The sequence below is a fragment of the Galeopterus variegatus genome, unplaced genomic scaffold (genome assembly GCF_000696425.1).
Source record: "Galeopterus variegatus unplaced genomic scaffold, G_variegatus-3.0.2 Scaffold9646, whole genome shotgun sequence".
Lineage (NCBI taxonomy): Eukaryota > Metazoa > Chordata > Mammalia > Dermoptera > Cynocephalidae > Galeopterus > Galeopterus variegatus.
In genome coordinates this window covers 11,013-25,729 of record NW_007735757.1, presented here as the reverse complement: position 1 = coordinate 25,729, position 14,717 = coordinate 11,013, and the positions used below count along the sequence as shown (strand labels likewise).

At 42.1% G+C, this 14,717-nt stretch overlaps 4 non-coding genes across 4 annotated transcripts; 1 reads left to right on the top strand and 3 right to left on the bottom strand.

The window, feature by feature from the left end:
* Positions 1 to 1,690: 1,690 nt before the first annotated feature.
* On the top strand, positions 1,691 to 1,764 carry TRNAI-AAU. Its single transcript has one exon. It is a non-coding gene; the product is annotated as a tRNA-Ile (tRNA).
* A 1,703-nt stretch (positions 1,765 to 3,467) lies between these two features.
* TRNAR-ACG lies at positions 3,468 to 3,540 on the bottom strand. The gene has a single exon. It is a non-coding gene; the product is annotated as a tRNA-Arg (tRNA).
* A 1,362-nt stretch (positions 3,541 to 4,902) lies between these two features.
* TRNAS-CGA lies at positions 4,903 to 4,984 on the bottom strand. Its single transcript has one exon. It is a non-coding gene; the product is annotated as a tRNA-Ser (tRNA).
* A 7,572-nt stretch (positions 4,985 to 12,556) lies between these two features.
* On the bottom strand, positions 12,557 to 12,629 carry TRNAV-AAC. The gene has a single exon. It is a non-coding gene; the product is annotated as a tRNA-Val (tRNA).
* Positions 12,630 to 14,717: the final 2,088 nt, after the last annotated feature.

The following is a 14,717-nucleotide window of genomic DNA, read 5'->3' as shown; positions in this document are numbered from 1 at the left end:
AGGGTAAAAAATTCTACGGTTCTTGAATCTGGGACCTTCACTCTACTAGGAAAAGCAATTGAAGGTGAAGGTGGGGTAAGAAGAGTAGATCTGAATCTTAGGTTTTACCAGCAGAGAAGGTGCTGATTTTTCTAGGCGCGGGTGCAGATTCCCGCCAGTAGTGCTTGGTTTGGGTTAGTCAATGAAGAGCGAGGGGCCAGGCTTGTGGTCTTAGAGCCAGGACAGCGTGAAGACCCCTGCTCATAAACCTCGGGGCAAAGGCCAGGAAAGTCAGGGACAGTAATCCTTTCGGTGCTGAAGTCACAGAAAACAAGCTCATTCTCTCGCGATGGCTTTCTATGTGGACCTCGGGGGTCTATAAGCACGTGTGGGAATGCACAAGGGGATTTTCAAAGGCCAAAATGTAGTTCACCGCGACGTGTGAGGAGGACGCGAGACTAGAAGCCGATTCAGAAGCCTTCGCTCTTGACACCTAGGATAAGAGCTCTTGGAAACCAGAAGAATTAAATGTTGAGGAATCTGATGGGACTTGAGTCCGCAGCAGTGGAACACCTCCAGAGGAACACTCACTCCATGTCCAACACTTCACCCAGTTTTAGAATCAGCAAAATCATTACTTGTTGATTCATCTAACTGTTAAATTAATATATTAGTTGAAAATTTATTAGGCGTCAGTCAACATGAAAGTTCGAAAAACCCCAAAGCAATAATACAACCCCGGGAAGATGTAAAGGGAGATTTCCCGAGGCTTCCGAAGATTCTTTTCGGCTCGTCTCCGGGTGATGAAATCAGTAGCCTGGCCGAGAACAAAAGAGCACATTTCACTGGTTCTGGCCTCCGCAGTCCGCTGCTCGAATCCTTCCGTCCGCAAGATGGAATTTGTGACGCTCCGCATGTGCTGTTGGACGAGAACGTTAATACCTAGCCACGTTCCACCCTAAACTTGTCCTACTGCAAACCACTGCGGCCCCTTCTTACCGCTCTCAAAATACATGCCAGATTTACCTCGTGACTCCGGTACTGCGGGGCAGCCCCAGTTCCAGTCCTGGAAATCACCGCCGATGACATCGATGCTTAGGCTTGCGACTCTTCAGAGAGGCTGAGACGACGCGGCTCTTTTCCTCAACCTCCACGCGCCTTCCTGTCGGCTGCGCTGCATTATCCCAACTTGAAAATAATGTTATTATGTTACAAATCATTAAAGATAAGTTTGCAATGTGCGATGCAGTCCACTGACATGCCTCTGAAACGGAGAGGCTCCCTTTACCCACGATTGAAAATCCTGTTACGGTGCTTTCTCCACAGAGGAATAAACTGGACTGAGCCTCTGTCAAAAATTTCTCTGTGGATTTTCTAGTCTGAGTCTGGAGTTGAAATTGTTTAGATTCCCTCGTCAGAGTCTGTGAATATGGCTTAAAAGGTCTCTTGGAGGTAGGTAAAAAGGAAAAAAAAAANGGAATAAACTGGACTGAGCCTCTGTCAAAAATTTCTCTGTGGATTTTCTAGTCTGAGTCTGGAGTTGAAATTGTTTAGATTCCCTCGTCAGAGTCTGTGAATATGGCTTAAAAGGTCTCTTGGAGGTAGGTAAAAAGGAAAAAAAAAAATCAATTCCTTTTACTCTTAATAGACAAACCCATAAATGTCAATAAACTTATTTATCACTTTGTTTAGAAAACCGTGTCCTCCGTGCGGCCGGTTAGCTCAGCTGGTTAGAGCGTGGTGCTAATAACGCCAAGGTCGCGGGTTCGATCCCCGTACGGGCCACTGTGGGTACCATTTTGGCATTCTCCACCAACTGAAGCCACCTGTGACCCCAAATCTTCAGGGCGCAGAATTCAAAATTCTGGCTTTCTGCTTCTTCTCACCGAACGAGAAGACTATTTACTTTTGTTTCGTTTTTTTTTTTTTCCCCAACAAAAAGTAATATACGAACATCGGGAAGAATCTATTGACGAAAATTGAGCGGAGTAACGTGGGAGCGAGGTGAGTGTGTTTTAGGGAAGGGGGTTAAGAGGACACACGGGGGCTGGCTGCTGGCTGGCGTGGTTAGAGCGACTGTGCTGCCAACAGCCAAGTCTAGGGCTCGATTCCTGCATCGGCCGGGCGCCCAAAAAAGAAAAGGAGGAGGTACCGAATTTGCCTGCTTAGTTTTTCAGCCGAACTTCAGGAACACAATATTATTTGGCTTTAAACGAATTTCTATAGAGAAAGGGAAAGTGCCTTAGTTGGTGCGAGCGTGGCGCTAACAGCAGCGAGAACCGGGTGTGTTCTCGGAAACGCCTCTGCTCGGTTCTTTTTCCTTATCCCAGGCAGTTTCCAAGGTAAATGAAATGCCCGCTCCATGTGAGTTTGCTACTTGGCTTTCTCGGAAAATCTCTCCCCTTTAGCTGTAAAGAGCAGAAAAGTGAATGCGGTGCTGTAAAAATCGCCAGTTCTCCCTTCAACCTGTCCACAGACCAACAGGCCAGGACCACCAGGTTTGTGCCTTCGTTCGTTTAACCGCAGCGCCGCTGACAGCACACGGGCGACTTCAATACACTTACCTGTGATTCAGAGCGAGGATGCAGGCTACGCACTCGGAAATCGATACAGAGACTAAGTGTCTCTTTTAGGTTAGTTTGAGGAATTTTTCCACGTTTGACAGTGATTGCCTCCCGGACTCTCTCCACTCTGCCTTGTCGCAGAGAAAGGAGGCCTGTCTGTATAAAGGGACACCGCCCAAAAGGTGCCACTCCCAAGTCTTCCTTATACCCTCATCTTCTCCTGGGGTGTTTACTTTAGTTGTTTATTTTTTTATTTTTTTATTTTTTTATTTTTAAGATAACCCTGAGTTCCATCTCTTGCGGGCGGGTTCTCAGCTCCCGCCTATCTCTCGAAGATCGCGGGGCCGAGGGATAAGGGTAGGGGACCTGGGAGGAGGGATGGAGGCCTGTGGTGGGAGTGGGGTTGGGATGGAGAGAGGTCGTGATGTAGAGGCTCAGTTCGCAGGCTTTAAGGCCGTGCTTTGTCTGGGGTCTCAACTGCGGCAAAGAGCCACTAGCGTCCCGCGTCCCCACAGCCGTGCCTTTATGACTCAACATTTCTCCCGATGTCCCTTTTCTTTTTGACAGTAGCCATGCCCAGGGAAAAAGCGTTGCAGGAGAGATCTCTTTGAGTGAGAACTCTTCCCAAAGGGAAAAATGTTGCTAGAGGAGATGCTGGTTAAAAAAAAAAAAAAGCTTATTTTTCTTTAGAGCTTCTCTGCTTTTCAATTCCTTGAAACGGTCTTTTTCAGCTACTTCCTTTCTCAAATTCAAAAGAGATGAAAGAGAAGAAAATCTTACAGGATGTTACCTTCGAAGTTTTTGAAGTCTCAGGCTCAACTGACAGCACCACGGAAGGTGAAGGACCTGTCCCACGAAAATACATTCGAGGGACTTTAAGAATTGTTTCCACATTATTTTGAAAGAAGCACTCAGAAAAACCCTCGAGCCAGCCAGGAGTCGAACCTAGAATCTTCTGATCCGTAGTCAGACGCGTTATCCATTGCGCCACTGGCCCACAGGTTAAAGGGTGTTGTACGGATTAATATTTTCTTTAGTGTACTGTATGTACTGTGCTGCAACACGAAGAAACAATTGATTATTTAAGTGAGGATTAGAACCAAAGACCGTACTAATTCTAGGAAAGCATGATTTGTTTTGTGGTTCGTTTGCATACCATATATTCACATAAAATGTCTTTATTGAAAACAGTGACCAGTTTTCATCTTTGAGACATGTGATAGGATGAATGTCTTTCCTTCAGAACGGTATTTGTGTGAATGTCTTCTCATTTTTGTGCGCTTAGATTTGAGCTTTTCGTTACTTTTTTTCAGACCAATTATCTATTCTTACTCGAATTCCTTTTCTTATGTACTTACTTTGGGCACTGATAATGTATGTGGATCAGTAATAAGCAATTCGTATTATTTTAAGTTTAAATATTGCAAAAATGAAAGCGTTTTAGGGGCTGGCCGGTTAGCTCATTTGGTTAGAGCATGGTGCTGATAAAGTCAATATTGGCCAGCCGCCAAAAAAACTTTCGAAATTTATTTCCGGAGGCATTAGTCTTAGTCTTTCCCCCTCCTTTTCGACAAGATTTATTGTGAAGTGGCATTATAACGTAATGAAGCAGATAGAGGCACTCAAACAAAAGAGGTAATAAGGAGGCAAGAATTCAATAGAAGTATACGTTTTTAAGGATAGCATTTCACTTAGAAACTTAAAAACCAGGAACTCGTTTACTAACACATCGATAACTGGCTTAAATTTTGTTTAACTGTTCAAAGCAGGCTAAATAGCTGAAAATGCAGACGTGCTTATAAGAGAGGAGCTTGTCCCTCAAACAGACGAGTTTTCCTGTAGGTTCGAAAAGGCAGTCAGAAGTCAAAATGTATCCTCTATGTGCCTCGATTTCCTAGTTTGTATAAAGCGCTTTGAAAAGCAACCGGTACACCTGATGGATTATTACCATCCTAAATCGTTTTGGCTCCCACCAGTGATGTCAGGACAAACACTAAAGATTGCTGCCTGAGAATGCTTTAAGGAAGCTGTCAGTCTCACTATAATCAGAAGGGAAAATGTATTCCCAGTATTTTCCTTTCTCTCTTTGCCGTTGTGATCAGACGCTCTCACAGATGTGACAACTACGTCTCAACACGACCAGTATTTTTGAGCAGTGAGACGAATGGGTTGAATTATGCATCGACTGGCTTTCACCGGGTAAACAGATAACCCGGGTGACGAAAGACAACGATAGAATTCGAAACTTCCAGGCGCCTTCCTGACAAGTTCAGGTTAAAAATTGGAACGGTTTGTTAATGAGGCGTGTGCTGGAGCAGCGGGATAGCAATTCCACAAAAACCCAGTCCTAAGTAGACGACGCTGTGAGCAGGATTTGAACCTGCGCGGGGAGTCCCCATTGGATTTCGAGTCCAACGCCTTAACCACTCGGCCATCACAGCCCTGAAAGTCATGCCTCCATTCTACACTAAAGGCAAATATAGATTGTTTGCTATGTGCTGTGAAAGACACGGGACGACGTTTCATTCCACCAAGCCCTCTTTTTGGAGAAAAGGTGTCTTCAACATTCGATGCTCAACCTCACACACCTCTCTCCTCACAAGACTCTCAACCGGGTTCCTCACACCAAGACAGCAACCGGAGTTGTCCCGCTGTGTGGCAGGCACTATGCTAGGCACTATGTATATCTGTGGCAAAACAGGTAAGGTTCCTCCTGTAACAGAACTCAGAATTTAGTGGAAAATAAATCCACTGTTACTATCTGGAGATGTTAGAGTTATTTAATACAATAGTCATTGCACCATGGGAAACCTCTTTAGAGAGTGTCCGCTGCAAACTTCCTCGGCTGCAGGCTAGTGCCAGCTTACCAGCTGTTTGCTGCTCCTTCTTCCCGATAAATAAATCAGAATGGGAATGACAAGTAGTCTCCAGACAAGTGAATGTTGCAGCACCTTCCTTTATCTCTAAGAATCTTTCCTTCAATTCTCTCTCTGAGATTCTGCCCTTCTGCTCATAGGAGTTCGTGTTAGGCTGTTCCTTCCTCTCTCACTCCTTAAAGTTCCCACAGCAGGTTATTGCCTCCATTTCTGTATTTGCCACTTTTTGACATTTGTGTATTTGTCTCTCCCTTTCAACCAGGAGCTCCTGGGAGACATGATAGTGTGTCTTACTTATTCTCTGACTCTTTGACTCTGTGCATTGGAAATCTGTTTAGCGTTTAGCAGCTGTTTTGCTACTTGAGCAAATCTCCATGAACTCAATTATCTGTTCCCTGTTCCTCACTCCATTTCATGTCCTCTCTTCCCTCCTCACCCCCAGCAAATATTAGAGTCACTCCCTTGCTACACTCTCAATTCCCCTGCCTTTCTCACTTTGTACTCCTTTGACAAAGACACAATCTGAAGAGCAGAACATAACTGGAAAAAAACATACAATGAGCTGAGAGGTCTCACTTTAAGTTCACGACAGTGAATCTCAAGTAGGTACTCAAGGCTGCCAGGCAATCATACCAAACGATATTAGTTTAGTCCACCCCCGCGCCTACTGTTCTAAGTCACTATTTCACACCTTTCCTCATCCCAGAGCTCCAATACCTCCTCTTGCATCCTTGTACTCAATTTATAACTTCGCCTTCATAACCGAAAGAATCTGCTCTGACCAGGTCAGCTAAATTATGGTGCCTTGGGAGATCTGGGATAAGTCAGTAATCACATCCACCTGTCCTGGACCACGTTATGAAAAGACCATTTTACTTCGAAGTGGCCGTAATGGTGCCAGAAAGCCATAAAATAACCTAGAATACTTCCTATTACCATTACCCTAGAACGCTGCATGTTGTATGTAACCTGGTAACAATCCCAAATTTATGTCATGTACTACCAATAGAAAGCCTGATAAATGATTGGGTGGGGCTGTCTTTCCCTTTCTCTCCTTTGACCCTTCCCCTTTCTTGTGATTATAAAATTTCCCCTTCTTGTGATTATAAAATGCTAAGCTCTGCTGGCTCTTTTCAGAACACATTTTCAGGGCTACCTGATCTATGTGTCTCCCCGGTTGCAATTGTCAAAGTGGCTCAATAAATTCTTGCTTTACGTATTTGGTCTCAGTTCCTTTTTAGGTCAACACCCCCCTACTTTGCTAATTAAATTAAAACAATTAGAAGAGACCTTCTACAAACATCTACCCCACCTATCAGCCTTTGTAGGACTGTCAGTGGCCCTGTATGCTCATGTCAATGTCACCAATGACCTGCACACAGATAAAATCCTTTCCTAGTTCTCATCTTACTTGGCATATCCCTCGCTTTTAACATTCTCCTTCCTATAACAGTTTCTTCAATTAACTTTGATTAATTGTTGTCTTTCACTTAGTAATGTGAACTTAAGATTCCTCCATGTCTTTTCATGGCTTGATAGCTCATTTCTTTTTAGCGCTAAATATTATATCATTGCCTGGATGTACCACAGTTTTTTTATCCATTTGCCTACTGAAGGCTTGTACTTTTCTGCATTTATAACCCATCACCTGGCTAATCTTACCCAATCTCATAGTTTAAATAGCATGTCCATGCTGATAACTCACTACTTTGTATTTCTGGCCTGAATCTCTTCCCTAAATTTCAGACTAGTATATACAACTTCCTACTTAATATCTCAGTATGGGTATCTTATAATAGTTCCCAACTGGTTCCAGAGTGTTCCCAAGAAAACCTGCTCCAATCCCAGGCTTGCATATTTCAGTTAAAGGCAATTTCAACTTTTCAGACATTTAGACAAAAAATCTTGGCAGCACCCTTGACTTTAACTATTCTCTTATTCCACATACATGAGGGAAGTCTCTTTGTTCTACCTTCTGAGTGTATCCGTATCTGCCAAACTTCTCACCAACTTAACTGCTACCAGCCTGGTTCAAGACACCTTCATCTCTGATGAAAATCTTTTAACAGGTTACCCTTCCTCCACCCTTTCCAGTCCTACAAAACATCCTACATAGCAGTCAGAGAGATCCTTTTGAACCTAATATACTTTGTGGCACAGTTTTGCTCAAAACTCAACATCTCCTCATTTCATCAAAATAAATGCCAAAGTCCTCACTGAGCCTACAGGGTTGTCTTTGATCTCACATCTCCAGCTGCTCTCCTCCTTTTTCACTCTGCTGCAGTTGCCATTGGCCTTCTTGTTTTTCCTTGTATATATAAGGCACATCACTGCCCTAGGGCCTTTGCACTGACTATTCCCTTTGCTGGGAATACTCTTGCTTTGATATATTGTAAGACTCGGTTCCTTACCTACTTTGGGTCTTTTCTCAAATATCATCTTATCAGCAAAACACCCCATGAACATTATATCTAAAATTATAAAACCCTTTCATTGCAGCACTTTTCCTCCTCATTCTTGTCACCTCTTCCAGGGTGACGGAGACACAAAGGATAACTCAAAGCCCATTTCTCCAGAGCAGTGAGAGGCCCAAAAGGGGGTAATCTCAGGAGCAATTCCTTCAAGAGAGAAGGATTCCTAGGAATAACATTGAATCAGGTTTTCTCTCAGTTTTTATTGTCCAGGCAAAAAGTTACAGAAAAGAACACAGGTGGTTAATCAGTCATAGCAAAAACATTAATAAACTGGCTACATGACAATTTTCATTAAAGCAGGTGCAGCTTAAAAATAGTTTAAGCAATTTACCATCAAAGGAGTCATAAAACTAAGCTGTAACCCTTTCATTGCAGCACTTTTCCTCCTCATTCTTGTCACCTCTTCCAGGGTGATGGAGACACAAAGGATAACTCAAAGCCCATTTCTCCAGAGCAGTGAGAGGCCCAGAAGGGGGTAATCTCAGGAGCAATTCCTTCAAGAGAGAAGGATTCCTAGGAATAACATTGAATCAGGTTTTCTCTCAGTTTTTATTGTTCAGGCCAAAAGTTACAGAAAAGAACACAGGTGGTTAATCAGTCATAGCAAAAACATTAATAAACTGGCTACATGACAATTTTCATTAAAGCAGGTGCAGCTTAAAAATAGTTTAAGCAATTTACCATCAAAGGAGTCATAAAACTAAGCTGTGTGACATAAAAAAGAAACAGTAAGATAATTGTCATGGCAACACTTACTTCCCTAGGAAAGTTAAAGAAACAGCTGAAGGTGAAATATGGAACCAACCACTAATTAGCAGAGTAGCCTTGAAGCTTTTAGCTCACATATTTTCCCATCATTAGGTTTAGCTGCACCCAGGACGACTGCCCTTAGAGCAAGCACTTTTGCTGTGTTACAATTTTCTTATCCACGCCAGAGACTTTTTAGTCCTGTGAAAGTGTTTTTATGGTTTTTTCCCAAGCTTAGCATTTCTGTGTGTAATTTTTTAAAAGTTAGGCTATTCCCTAAAATACAGGGCTTTGGCCTTGCTAACAACTACAGGGCTGTGGCCCCACTAAGATAAAGGTCCTATAACTTAGCATTTCTGTGTGTAATTTTTTAAAAGTTAGGCTATTCCCTAAATAACAGGGCTTTGGCCTTGCTAACAACTACAGGGCTGTGGCCCCACTAAGATAAAGGTCCTATAAGATAAAGCCTAAACTAAGGGCTTTGGCCCTTCTAAAACTAAGGACTGTGGTCCTACTAAGCTACAGGTTAAGGCCCTATGAAATACATGTGCTTTATTAATGTTGGTATCCTCCACAATTCTTTGCTTTATTTTTCTCCATAGCACTTATGATCATTTCTTAAATGTACTATATAACTTATTTATTTAGTGTATTATCCTTTCTTTGCTATTAGAATGCAAACTTCATGAGGGCAGGAATTTTTGTTTACTGCTAGATTCCTAGTACCTAGAAGAGAGTCTGGCATATAGACAATGCTCAATAAAAATTTGCTGAAAATACACAAGGTAGATTTTATTATTTCATTTGCAGATAAGAAGATGAGATCCAGGGAGGTCATTGAGTTTCCCAGGATCACAACATAATAAAACCAAGATTGAAACCCAGTGTTCAGATTTCCTGCCTAGAGATCTTTCTTCTCTTTCAGGGATGTCTTGGAGGAAGGGAATGTGGTTGAGGGGGAGGGGCAAGGAGGCAATGTTGGCTGAAGTGTGAAAAAAGAGAGGATGATAGGGGAAGTGGTATAGTTCCTGCTACCAAACCAAACAGCTTCCATCAAAAAACCCATATATCTGAGTAGAATTTTTCTGATGTATACATTCAAGGACAGCAATCTGTATAATTTGCCTTAGGAAACATTGCCTCAACATCAGTACCATTGTTTATACCCATTCTGTTACATGAAAAAATTCAACTCTCCTTTTATTGTGAAATGCATTTTCTCATTTCCTCCAGAGGAGCAGTACAAGTAACAAGCATAATGTTTGTGTGAGTTATCTTTGGTTACCCTCCACATCCTCAGAGTCTCTTTATACTGGGTTTTCTCTACCTCTTCCTATACTGTCGAAATCACTTTCATAATGTATGCTCAATCTCACCCTCTTAGTTATTTGGGTTTTTTGGGGAATCTGAACTCTTGATACCTTCTTAATACCTGTGTCTTTCTGTAGACCCTTCCTTCTTCCAGCAAACTGTGATAGTGAGGAACACTTCAGCCTAGGACACACATAGATAAAAAGACTAGCTCCAAATTCTCCAACTACTGTGACCTTGAGCAAGTTATTTATGTTATTTAACCTACCCACTCTTTAGCTTCTACATCTACAAAACAGATAAATGACTGTAAATAATAATAGCACCTATCCCTTAGGCTTGCTTTGTTAGTTTATAAATGAACGATTATTAAATACATGATTTAATGGCTGGTAATAAATGGTAGCTATTACTACTGTTCTAGCAACTTCTTTCCCATTATTAGTTTTAAGAACGTGACGTGGAAATTGCAAATATCAAGGCCCTGGAAATTTGAAAAAATATACATACATCCAATAGAATATTAAAGAATGAGCAAGTGCCATGGAGTCAGGAATGCCCTTGTTTGAATCTTAACTAACATACTTGCTCCACACTCAGGCAACGTAGGTGATGACTACAAGCCTCGGTGTCTCAACTTAAAATTAGGAAAGTAACACTTTCCTCAGAGAATCATAGTAAGAGTTCAGTCTTTCATTCAACCAGTATCCATTGAGTGCCTATTATGTAGTAGGTAATGTGCAAGCAGTGTGGATTCATTGATGAGCAAGAACAGACATTGCTCCTGTCCCCCCATGCAAGTTACATTCCAGGGAGACAGACGTTAATTTAGTTATCATATTGATAAATGTAAAATGTGCAAGGGAAGAGAGTACACGGTAGTGTGAGGAATACAGGACTTTCACTTAGGGACTTTAGTGAAGTCTTTCCTAAAGAAATAATAATATAGCTGAAATCTAATCGTGAGCAAGAGGTAACTAGGAAAGGCAAGAGCAAAACTTTTCAGCCAGAGGGGACTTCAAATGCAAAGTCCAGTGGTGGGAGAGAGACTGGCTGCACAGAGACCCCGAGCAAGGAGCATAGACTGCAAGAGATAGCGAGCTGTGACTTGTGGGTGGGGAAGTACTTAAGGGTTGGACATGCAGGGCATTTCAGGTAGTTACATATCATGAGTATTATAGAATATAATATAACACCTGTAAAATGTGCAGCATATATTAAAGTCTAAAATTGCTAGTTTCTGCCTCCTCTTCTCTTTATCCTGTCAAAATCAGTTACATATCATGAGTATTATAGAATATAATATAACACCTGTAAAATGTGTAGCATATATTAAAGTCTAAAATTGCTAGTTTCTGCCTCCTCTTCTCTTTATCCTGTCAAAATACCCAGAATCTGAGATCTGGTGTAAGTTAACCTCTAAGGAAATCAATTAAATTTCCTCCAAAAAGTTGAAAAGAATTCGTGTTATCAGAAGGATCTTAAGATTCCTCTTAGTCTGCGGGGAGGAGGGGGCGGTGATCTTGACAAATTCTGAGCTCTAGCTCCCCATCCGGAGATCTCAGTCTCTGCCACCCTCTTGTGGCCACTTAGTGCAGGCGCGGATGATAACTGAGTGTAACACTAGGCGACAAGACGATGAAACAATTTCTCTGAATGTGGATTAGGAAAGTGGAAGCACTTTTTCTAGTGTCTGTCCACACCAGAAGAAAAACTGTCTTCCTACAGCTCGGGATTTTTAGCAAAATATGTGATGGAACACACAAATAAGTCTCTAACCTTTTTAACCCGTTCCTCTTTTCCTTTCTTATTTCCGATACATTCTGCAAACGGCGCGGACACTAAACTGATTCCAGAAACGGAATGAGATGGTCTCCGCCTGCTGGGAGCCCGCTTGGAGCAGAGCTGGATGCTGGTCGCTGAGAACTTGGAGACCTTCGCGTTGATGCCTTTGAAGAGGAACTTCCCGGTGAGAAGAGACGGTCACAAAAATCAAGATTAGAGTCCCCTTTGTCCAATCCAGACAGATACCCAGGCGGTTCTCGAGGGCAGGAGTCTCTTCATCTCTCAATCCTCCTCTCCTCACAACTCTTCCTCCTGAAGATTCCTGGAAATGTTCTGTGGTACTAATAGTGTAAATGGTATTGATAGTAATTGTCAGAGACCTCCGCTATCCTTTAACTGACATTCTGTGGCGGTCGCTGCTGCATTTCGAGGCAGAACTCTTCTTTTTTAGAGGTTCATGAGAAAGTCACTTGGCTGGAAACCCGCACATCCCGTTCTTAGAATTCCAAGTCTTACCTGGCTGGCGCAGGCTGGGCCCTGGGCCATGGACGCCTCCTGGGGTTGACACCACCCGTGCCTCTGAGAGCCCACGGACTCCGAGTGACAGTAGGAGAGGGAAAGAGGGGCGGGCGACTTCCTGGGTCAGGGGAAGGTGGGGCGACACGGGCTTCCGCCTCCTGGCGTTACGAATCTTTCGTTTTAAAGTCCTAGGCCTCAAATGGAGATCAAAACGTTCGTGTATATTTTTAAGTCTGGGACCGAAAAACAAACGCATAGGTTAGTGAGGAGAATCCAATTGGAAAAAGAGTAGCTAGGTACGTGTTTCCGCCCGGTTTCGAACCGGGGACCTTTCGCGTGTTAGGCGAACGTGATAACCACTACACTACGGAAACCCTGTGAGGGGAACATATTTTCTCTGAGACTAGGAGTAAATACTCCTTGATGCCTTGGGTTTAGAAATCTTCGATCTCTTTTCTCTGTGGAAAATATTCTGGTTGTAGTGTTGTTTTTCCGTTCACATTTCCTATTTATTGAAATAAACAATATCACATCCCAATGACGGATATTAACCAGCAAAAATGCGTTCACCAAATATATCTGCTATAATGCTCGCAGTGTTCAGAGTAGCCTGCTCATATCAGCCAAAAAAATTGCAAACTACCCGACTGCCCATCAAGGAAGGCTTCTTAGAGAAAACGACACCAGATCTAAGGCTTGCTAGATGAAAAGAAGTATGACGGTTGTTGACTGATTAGAAAAGAGATTTTGTCATTGGGACTGAAAGGAGTGGTCATGGTCTTTGGGACGAAATCAAGAATATATGAGCTGCCTCAGGAAGGAAGGATGTGTCTGGTAAAGAGGAGAAGATTATTTTCATCTAAATGTGATGAGAGAAATAAGAGCGGTTGGAGACTAACCTTGGAATGTAGATGTCATCCAGTAAAGAGTTTGTTTTTTTCTTTTTCTTTTAATCAAGGTGTAATTTACATACATTAAAATGTAGAGCAGCTAATTCCTGATTTATCTTCTGCTCACCTGGCAATATTCTACATCTCTCTTCCTCCTACCATGACTGTTTCTGTCTATTAGCTAGGGAAATATTTTGTAATATTTCCAAAAGCTAACTGGCCTATGTATATTTAAAAAGACTTCCTATGCCCTCTGCCTTCATTTAGACATATATGTGTGCATATATATCCATCCTGTACAACGTAAGGTATCCTTTTGGATATGCACTACTAGTACATAATATATTTAGTACTTACACCACGGTTTTCCCTAGAAATGAGAATCATATCCTTTGACTAGCCAAACTTGCCATTTATTTTCTAACTTTCCATTTCAGTTTTTTGCTTTTAACATTATAAATTATATAAATTTTTCCAGTTCTTTAGCACCTTCCACTAACTTTGTACATTTTTTTCAATCAACTAGTAGGTTTCTTCATTTGTCTTATTCTGTGGTAGAAACACTGAAAGTTTGCAGAGCAGAATATTATTTTTATCATTATCATTATTGCTTTACTCTAGGGCATTTGCTATGGTAAATGATCTCTGAATGACTGGGCCACATTCAGACTTACTTTGACCTCAGAGGTCAAAGTAGGCATCATTCACTTGCTTTTTGTCATTGGTCAGTTCCCTGGGAAACAGACACTGAATGGAGATTTCTGTGCAGGAGGTATATAGGGAATGCTCTCAAAATCAACACTTGTTAGAGGGTGAGAGGAGCAGGACTGAGAAGAGGCAGAAGTTGAACAGATGCAGTTGCAACAGAGGCCCCAGCCCATCACACAGGTGTATCTGAATCTAAAGGAAGGTAACAGTGGCTGGATGGTTGGCTCACTTGGGAGAGTGAGGTGCTGCTAACACCGAGGTCATCGGTTTGGATCCTCTTAAAATTGGGTATTGTAATAACTGTTTTTCTTATTTGGGTTCAGGATATCATTGAATTTTTTTTAAAAGAGGAGACTGTGTATACCTTCCTTGCTTTCTGATTCACAGCACTCTTTACAATAGCCAAGAGTTGGAACCAGCCCAAATGTCCATCATCAGATGAGTGGATATGGAAAATGTGGTATATCTACACAATGGAATACTACTCAGCTATAAAAACGAATGAAATACTGCCATTTGCAACAACATGGATGGACCTTGAGAGAATAATATTAAGTGAAACGAGTCAGGCAGAGAAAAAGAAATACCACATGTTCTCACTCATTGGTGGGAGCTAAAAAAAAAAAAAAGAAAGAAAAACAAACAATCTAATTCACCCACATACACACACACAAAAAAAACCCGGGGGTGGGGGTGGGGAAGAAGATATAACAACTATACTTTTATGAAGTTGTTACAACAAGCAAACGGAAAGGACATTCGTGGGGGGGATGGGAGAGAGGGAGGAGGGCGGGAGGTGTCGGTGATGGGCCATAATAATCATATACAGTGTATATTGACAAAATAAAAAAAAATTAAAAAAAA